The 9,886-nt window shown below is 40.1% G+C and overlaps 1 pseudogene; it reads left to right on the top strand.

Moving 5' to 3' along the window:
* The first annotated feature begins 272 nt into the window (after positions 1 to 272).
* Positions 273 to 412, top strand: LOC112447937 (uncharacterized; annotated as a pseudogene).
* Positions 413 to 9,886: the final 9,474 nt, after the last annotated feature.

Here is a 9,886-nt window from a genome sequence, read left to right as displayed (position 1 = left end):
GCCTTCTTCTGCATTCAGCTGGTGCAGAAAGGAGAGCATGAAGGAGACACAACTACCCTCCCAGGGTAAGTACGGGAATTGTTACAGATCGCTTTCATTGATTTGAATATAGTCATGAAGTCACGCCATTACAAAATGGACTAGAGAATCTGTTCTAACCTATTCTTTATGCATGGCCAATGTGAAAAGTGCATGAGGTGCAATTTAAATCCAAATGTCTCACATACACTTTACAAAGATCTAAAGGTTCCTACTAAAGATAATGCATGATTATACTTACCTGGCAGGGGAGATACCATGATCACGAAGGTGGTTTTCCCAGGGCGAGGCTTATCCATTGCACTCCGGATGTGCTGACCCCTGCGATTTCCCCAAATGTGGGAAACTCGACTGCATAATTTGTGGTAGTGGGGGAGAAAAAAAAAAAAAAAGATAATGCATGATTAATGTGCTAACTATTGAGACCACTACAGCATAGAATATTGAAGATACATATGTGAATTCAGTAGCAATAAATGGGAAAAAGCTTAACAACTCTAACATCACTGTACTTGAAAAAAAGAGCATTTTCAGTCAAGTATTTGCTTAAAATGCAGTATAGAGATCCTTTAAAACATTTATCCAAAGGGCCCTTTCATCTAGTGACCTCTAAAGAGGCTCCTGGGGCCCAGGACTGACTTAAAACAAGAAGGACACACTTACAGACTGAGGATGACTCAAGATAGACAAAGATAAGATAGCAAATGATTCCACAAGCAGTGAACAAAATAAGCATATGTTGTTTGTGAAAATCAGTGATTTTAGTTGAACCTGAATACTTGGACTAAAAAAGGAACCATCTGATATTTTAAAGAGTAGGCAAAATGATGAGAAGAGTTAAAAAAGGATAAGAAAGAGTTATCTTTTGAAAGAATTTCAAAATAATGTGTATGCAGGATACAAAATTCTCTTGACCTGAATACATACTGGGAAGAAAGGAGTTTTCCTAGGACTCTTTAAGCCATATTTATAAAACTACTTAGATACACAGGAGACAGACTTGACACTAGTGACCTGAACAAAACCAGCTTCCTTCTCCTTCTCATCTTCATTCACCACAATCATGATGTTACTTGCTACCTATGGTTAGTATCTGTAGCAACCTTCCTTGAGGCACTAGACATTGGGGGGAATATGCAAAGAATCTATATTTAATAATATTAAATCAATAACATATTAATTAATGCTGCTGCTGCTAACTCGCTTTAGTCGTGTTCGACTCTGTGCAACCCCATAGATGGCAGCCCACCAGGCTCCCCTGTCCCTGGGGATTCTCCAGGCAAGAACACTGGAGTAGGTTGCCATTTCCTTTTCCAATGCATGAAAGAGAAAAGTGAAAGTGAAGTCGTTCAGTCGTGTCCGACTCCTAGCGACCCCATGGACTGCAGCCTACCAGGCTCCTCCGCCCATGAGATTTTCCAGGCAAGAGTACTGGAGTGGGGTGCCATTGCCTTCTCCGAAGTACCACTCTAACTGTGGAACAAAAAATGTCATTGTTTTAAGTCTCTATTTTTTCTCATTTATTTACCAGAATAACTTGTACCTTGGCTAACTTTACTACAATTCATTCTACATATTGCAGCCAGAATAAATATCCTAAAGTGGAATTCTGATCATCTTACTGCCTAGAATAAACCTTTTCAGGGAATCTGTATTTTATACAGACTGTACTCCCTTGCATGTCATCCATTCCTCTCCATCATCCAAATCCTGCCTACCTTTTCATTTTACCCTTACTTATTGTCATATTATGCTCAAATTATGCTGAAATATTTCCTCAAATAACAAAAATTTTCCATTTTTATATGGTTATACATTTCCTTTGAATACTCTAATTTTTATCTACATTAATACCTACTTCAATATCTATTTCAAATACTCCATTTCCTTTCACTGTTCTTCACAGTCTGAGTGAGCTGCTTTCTTGACACTCTCAGGCTGTCCAGGCATATCTCTTTCACTGATACCTTTAGATACTGCTTTAAGCACTGGTTTATCTATCAACTCCCATATTAACTTTTATGATATTTGGAAGTATGACCTGCATCTGTTTTCTTCCTCCTTTTTTGTAGTCCATGTTTGGTACAGTAAATGATATCTAGTACATACTTGATAGGGCTTCCCTGGTGGCTAAGTGGTAAATAATTCACCTGCCAATGCAGGACACACAAGTTCAATTCCTGGGTCAGGAAGATCTCCTGGAAAAGGAAATGGAAGCCACTCTAGTATTCTTGCCTGGGAAATCCCATGGACAGAAGAGCCTGGCAGGCTACAGTCCATGGGGTTGCAAAGAGTTGGACACAGCTACTGAACAACAACAACAACAAAACCAAACACACTTGGTGTTTGTTGATTGATTTCCGTGTAGTGTGATGGACACAGAGATCATGGAAGTAACTGCTGCTCAGGTGTAAATAAACCAACTAATCTCCTTCAGAGTTTTCCTTCACAATGAGTCGCCACACTCAAGGGAGTTTGCTTCTGTGTGCAGCTTTTATCTGATGACTCATGACACCATTGGTATAAAGACCTTGCTATTAGGCCTAATGTAGGACACCTGATGGACCATGTACATTCCTCCATAGTGATGGCTCAAGATTCTTGGTCCTAAAGTGCTTTAGGACTTTTCAGTCTACTCAATACTTCCATCCTCTCCTTCCATCCCCTCAACATCCCAGATGTTGATTCCTAGTTAATAGCCTGTATGCTAAATTCCAATTTATCTTTTCCTTATGGACAGCTAAGTGTGACAGATGTTACCAGAAGATGTCTGATAAAGCAGACTATAAGATGGGGTTCTGAAGTGAATCATTTGTTACCTGGTAGGATATGAGGACCCTATCACTAACGATAGCTGAACTTTAGAAAGCTCCTAGCATGAGTTGAATTATTAAAATCCTCACCAGTGAAAAACTGTGATAGTGAACAGATAGAAGGACCTGTACTAGTAGGTGCCACTTATTAGATGTTTGAGAAGTATAGAGGAAATAATAGCTATAAGGACAATGGAACTGGATGGCTAAATGTCACTGATACTCTAGAAAAATGTAACAGAAAGCTGCTAGATGTTCACAGGCAATTAAAATTCAGTTCAGTTGCTCAGTCATGTGTGCCTTTTTGCAACCCCATGGACTGCAGCACTCCAGGCTTCCCTGTCCATCACCAACTCCCAAAGCTTGCTCAAACTCATGTCCATTGAGTTGGTGATGCCTTTGGCATCACAGGAAATTAAAAGTCAACTCTGAAAACCAAAAGACCACCCTGGCAAACTATGAAGATACTTTTGTAATTCAAAGGCAAAGAAAACTAAGGACTGGACAAAGGACATAATAGTCACAAAGGGTGAACTCCCAAGAAGGGTAGTCATACAACCAAGGCATTGTCTATTATAGCAGCATTAGACCCCCAATTAGGACCAACAGAAATCTTGGAATTTATTAAGAAGATACATGGGAGAATTCTGCACAACATTTTCCAACACCTGACTTCTCTGTTGACTATGAATCTGCTAATTAAGAGCAAGCACTCCAAGAAGAGAGAAAAATACACAGAGAACTTCCCCCTATAAGACATGTGTTTCTTTAAGACCTTTCATCACCTTTGCTTCTGGCTACTGGACCTATAACTCACATTAAGTTGCATCATAGTTCAGTTAGGGGCATGTTGGGCCTCATAAGAAAGAAATAGGGCTATACTCCAAGGGAGCTGCAAGCCTGAACTAGAATATACCAGCTAAAGTTAAGGAGCATGTACAGACTGGATTATAAGAATGCTTGATGAAGGTAGTCAGAACATAAAATGGAGATAAGGGAGAGGTTATTGATTTAGGAGCATTATTCCAAGTTATAGGATTTAACAGCAGGAAAGTACCCCAAAACGTTCTAAGCAATGTGGAGGAAGAGATGACACATTCGATGTGGAGTTAAAAAGCCACAATTTCCATGGCTGATGATTTAGGAAAGGATTAAAAGGCTCAGTGTAAGACACATCACAGAATTACATTCATGAGATAGCCTATGTGCACCATTTACTAAGACCTTAAGGGATATGCTGGTGAAAGGGACACTAGCATAATTATAAAGTCAGTAATGGCTCTCCTCATTTTTGGGGAAAAGTTATTATAGAATTGGACTAGCTGATAAAAATTATCACAACAGAATCCTAAAGCAATAAAGGCAAGGTTCAATCCTTAACTGCCAGAAGTTGACTAAATTTCATAATGAGTAACAGGCTTAAATTGCAGATTTAGGAGTAATGACTCACAGAAAGTTGTGGAAGTGGTTAAAAGAACTTAGTGTCCTAGGGAAAACAGTAATTATAAATGGGAAGCCAATAAGGACACCACTCAGCTTATATCATAAGAGAGAAAAAAAAATCATAGCTGGACTACCAAGTAGCTAGTGGGAGTTAAACCTCACCTTACCCTCCACCAGATAAAAGGTAACAAACTCTTGCCAGTTTTCAGGCATAGAACCCATTTCCTGACGATTCAGCTGGGCCCAATGGAAGAAGGACCCTGCAACATTATAAAAGTAATTTGATAAAAGCTCTGTAAGTGCTTCCCCAAAGATTCTTACAATAATGTGACGTATCATGATGCCCTCTCCTTACTCCTCCCTGCCCTGGTATGAGAGTACGAGCATGTGATTGATGTGTTCATGTAAAATATAAAGTTCTGGTTAAGATTCAGATTATTTTGGTTCCAGTGAATCCAAACACCTATCTGATTTTAATTTTCATGTCCCCCAACTATATAATTTGACTTGCATACACAACAGTTTGTGCAAGTTAAACACTGAGCCTAAGCCATAGGTTAATAGCTTTTATGCAGAAGGCCAGATTTTTTATGTAGAAGGTCGATCTAGTCAAAGCTATGGTTTTTCCAGTAGTCGTGTATGCATGTGAGAGTTGGACTGTAAAGAAAGCTGAGTGCCAAAGAACTGATGCTTTTGAACTGTGGTGTTGGAGAAGACTCTTGAGAGCCACTTGGAGATACCAACCAGTCCATCCTAAAGGAAATCAATCTTGAATATTCAATGGAAGGACCGATGCTGAAGCTGAAGGCCAAATACTTTGGCCACCTGATGTGAAGAACTGATTCAATGGAAAAGACTCCGATGCTGGGAAAGATTGAAGGCAGGAGGATAAGGAGATGACACAGGATGAGATGGTTGGATGGTATCACCAAGTCATGGACATGAGTTTGAGTAAGCTCTGGGAATTGGTGATGAACAGGGAAGCCTGATGTGCTGCAGTCCAAGGGGTTTCAAAGAGTCAGATACGACTGAGTGACTGAACTTAACTGAGAAGACCAGATAGCAATCAATGAGACTACCGCTTATCACAAGCAAGACAGTAAGTTTTAAAAAAATTACATCACAAGGGATTGGGAAAAATCACTCTATTCTTAAAGATCTAAAATACACAGGAGTAGTGGTTTTCATTTAGACAGACTGGGCCATAGGAGCAAGAAGTAGCTAGTGGTCTTCCACTTCAGTAATACTGTTAAGAATTTAGTGATCACTGGCATGCCATATCATATGTTCCAAAGTAAAAGACCAATAATTGAAGCTTGTACCTCCAACCATAATGAAATTAAAACACACACACACACACACACACACACACACACACACACACACCCTGATAAGCTTCTTTAGAGGAGTATACTCCACATCTGGGCATACTGTCTAGGCTCATATACTGTGTAACACAATGTTACTAGCTTTGAGCATGGCCCCAAATAGGAAAGAGCTCTACAGCAGATCTGGTTTGCAGTGTAAGCTGTCATGCATTCTGACAGACCTAATGGTGTAAGAGATAGTAGTAATGGTTCAGTTTAATGCAGTTCAGTCACTCAGTCGAGTCCGACTCTGTGATCCCATGAACCACAGCACACCAGGCCTCCCTGTCCATCACAAACTCCTGGAGTTCACCCATACCCATGCCCATTAAGTTGGTAATGCCATCCAACCATCTCATCCTCTGTTGTCCCCTTCTCCCCCTGCCCTCAATCTTTCCCAGCATCGGGTCTTTTCCAATGAGTCAGTTCTTCACATTAGGTGGCCAAAGTATTGGAATTTCAGTTTCAACATCAGTCCTTCCAATGAACACAGGTCCTTTAGGATGGACTGGTTGGATCTCCTTGCAGTCCAACGGACTCTCAAGAGTCTTCTCCAACACTAGAGTTTAAAAGCATCAATTCTTCAGTGCTCAACTTTCTTTATAGTCCAAGTCTCACATCCATACATGACCACTGGAAAAACCATAGCCTTGACTTGATGGACCTTTATTGACAAAGTAATTTCTCTGCTTTTTAATATGCTGTCTAGGTTGGTCAGAACTTTCCTTCCAAGGAGTAAGCTTCTTTTAATTTCATGGCTGCAAACACCATCTGCAGTGATTTTGGAGCTCCTCAAAATAAAGTCAGCCACTATTTCCACTGTTTCCCCATCTATTTGCCATGAAGTGATGGGACCAGATGCCATCATCTTCATTTTCTGAATGTTGAGCTTTAAGCCAACTTTTTCACTTTCCTCTTTCACTTTCATCGAGAGACTCTTTAGTTCTTCTTCACTTTTCTGCCATAAGGGTGGTGTCATCTGCATATCTGAGGTTATTGATATTTCTCCTGGCAATCTTGATTCCAGCTTGTGCTTCTTCCAGCCCAGCGTTTCTCACGATGTACTCTGCATATAAGTTAAATAAGCAGGGTGACAATATCCAGCCTTGACATACTCCTTTTCCTATTTGGAACCAGTCTGTTGTTCCATGTCCAGTTCTAACTGTTGCTTTCTGACTTTCATACAGGTTTCTTAAGAGGCAGATTGAGTGGTCTGGTATTCCCATCTCTTTCAGAATTTTCCACAGTTTATTGTGATCCACACAGTCAAAGGCTTTGGCATAGTCAGTAAAGCAGAAATAGATGTTTTTCTGGAACTCTCTTGCTTTTTCCATGATCCAGCAGAAGTTGGCAATTTGATCTTTGGTTCCTCTGCCTTTTCTTTTTCTTTTTTTTTTTTTTAATTTTATTTTATGTTTAAACTTTACATAATTGTATTAGTTTTGCCAAATATCAAAATGAATCCACCACAGGTATACGTGTGTTCCCCATCCTGAACCCTCCACCCTCCTCCCTCCCCATACCATCCCTCTGGGTCGTCCCAGTGCACTAGCCCCAAGCATCCAGTATCATGCATCGAACCTGGACTGGCATCTCGCTTCATACATGATATTTTACGTGTTTCAATGCCATTCTCCCAAATCTTCCCACCCTCTCCCTCTCCCACAGAGTCCATAAGACTGTTCTATACATCAGTGTCTCTTTTGCTGTCTCGTACACAGGGTTATTGTTACCCTCTTTCTAAATTCCATATATATGCATTATTATACTGTATTGATGTTTTTCCTTCTGGCTTACTTCACTCTGTATAATAGGCTCCAGTTTCATCCACCTCATTAGAACTGATTCAAATGTTTTCTTTTTAATGGCTGACTAATACTCCATTGTGTATATGTACCATAGCTTTCTTATCCATTCATCTGCTGATGGACATCTAGGTTGCTTCCATATCCTGGCTATTATAAACAGTGCTGCAATGAACATTGGGGTACACATGTCTCTTTCCCTTCTGGTTAAAAACCAGCTTGAACACCTGGAAGTTCACGGTTCACGTATTGCTGAAGCCTGGTTGGAGAATTTTGAGCATTACTTTACTAGCATGTGAGATGAGTGCAATTGTGTCATAGTTTGAGCATTCTTTGGCATTACCTTTCTTTGGGATTGTAGTGGTGGTAGGGGGTAAAATAATGTCCCATGGAAGTTACAGAAAGTGCTAGTTAAGAAACATAATAAAGATCTCTGGGGCTCTGGAGCAAGGCCATGCCATCTACAACGTACAGGCCTCTTGAGAAAAAAGTCCTGGCATGTTTTTGGTGGAGAAGTGCCTGATGAGACAACAAAAACCTATGAGACTGAACTATCCCCATGAGATGGATTCTGTCATTTGAACCAAGTTTTAAGATTTTCAGGAATATGATGCATACATAGTCTTATAGGTTTTTGTTGTCTCATCAGGCACTTCTCCACTGAAAACATGCCAATGGAGTATTACTCAGCCATTAAAAAGAATACATTTGAATCAGTTCTAATGAGATGGATGAAACTGGAGCCTATTATACAGAGTGAAGTAAGCCAGAAGGAAAAATACCAATACAGTATACTAACGCATATATATGGAATTTAGAAAGAGGGTAACAATAACCCTGTGTATGAGACAGCAAAAGGGACACTGATGTATAGAACAGTCTTATGGACTCTATGGGAGAGGGAGAGGGTTGGAAGATTTGGGAGAATGGCATTGAAACATGTAAAATATCATGTATGAAACGAGATGCCAGTCCAGGTTCAATGCACGATACTGGATGCTTGGGGCTGGTGCACTGGGACGACCCAGAGGGATGGTATGGGGAGGGAGGAGGGAGGAGGGTTCAGGATGGGGAACACACGTATACCTGTGGTGGATTCATTTTGATATTTGGCAAAACTAATACAATTATGTAAAGTTTAAACATAAAATAAAAAAAAATAAATAAAGTTGTACCTCTGTGATCAGATACAATTAGGGCTAGAGGTTATAAACAGCTGTGTGAGCAAACAGCTCAGATCTGCATATCATTCACCACTGTTGGACCAGTGCTGTTCTTGCAGGCCACAAGTCTGATATATAAAGAATCTTGTTTGAACAGCAATAAAGTAAAAACTGACACTTTATGGATGTGCCAAATATAAGCAATATCTTCACTGAAGTCTTCCTCAAGAGTGGACTTGAATGTTAATGATGAATGAAATATATCCCAATGGACAGCTTCATGCTGTCCATATGAACATCCATTTTGTTGTAAAAAAATAAAAAGAAAAGTGGTCTGATACTATAATTTATATGGTGCCATGAGCAGTGGCAAATAGCCTAGCTGTTCATGACCTGGGCAATGAAAGTATGGAATGGGTCCATGGTATGAACCTATGGCAGACATAAGGGAGCAGGAACAAAGCGTGAAGACCTTTGTATGGATGCACATCATAGAGCATGTACCACAGGAGACTAATTAACAAGCAGAACACTCAGCTCATTGGCATTAAGGAGCCTAAGTCATCAACTATACTCCTGCTGCTTTGTTGTATACAAAAGAGAGTGGTCACATTGGAAAAGATGAGACTATTCATTGGACCAACAATATGAGCTCCCATTCAATAAGGGGCATTTATGTACATGATACTGAATGCTCATACTGCTGGCAACAGAAACTAATGCTTAGTCCCCAGAATAACACTATTCCTCAAGGAGACCAATTGGTAAAAAATTATACATTATGGTCCTTTTAATTTGGAAATCCACATATTTGCTCTACTAGAAAGAGATAAATACTGAGGATATAGAGTTTCCCTATTGCTGTGCTGACCCAACCACTGCCGTGATCTCAGGGCTGATTCCCTGGCATGAAATCCCTTGCAATATTGTACCAGACCAGGGGAATCAATTCATAGCAAAGGAGATATAAGAGTAAGCCAGGTTACATGATAGCTACTGTCTGTATCAAATACCATACCACCCTACCACCTTTTTTTTTTTTTCCCCAGCCTGATAGAGAAGGGCATGGTTTCCTGAATACGCAGTTGAAGGATAGTTTGAAGATGTTATTACCCGAGGATTAGGTACCATCTTTAGGATGTAGTATATATACTGAATCCGTATATACACATGCTACTGTTTTCCTAACAGGAAGAATACCTGGATACCTGCTGCTGCTAAGTCATTTCAGTCGTGTCCGACTCTGTGCGACCCCA

Source organism: Bos taurus, chromosome 8, assembly GCF_002263795.3.
Source record: "Bos taurus isolate L1 Dominette 01449 registration number 42190680 breed Hereford chromosome 8, ARS-UCD2.0, whole genome shotgun sequence".
NCBI classification, from domain to species: domain Eukaryota; kingdom Metazoa; phylum Chordata; class Mammalia; order Artiodactyla; family Bovidae; genus Bos; species Bos taurus.
The sequence above is the reverse complement of the archived record's forward strand: the minus strand, read 5'-3'. Positions and strand labels throughout refer to the sequence as shown.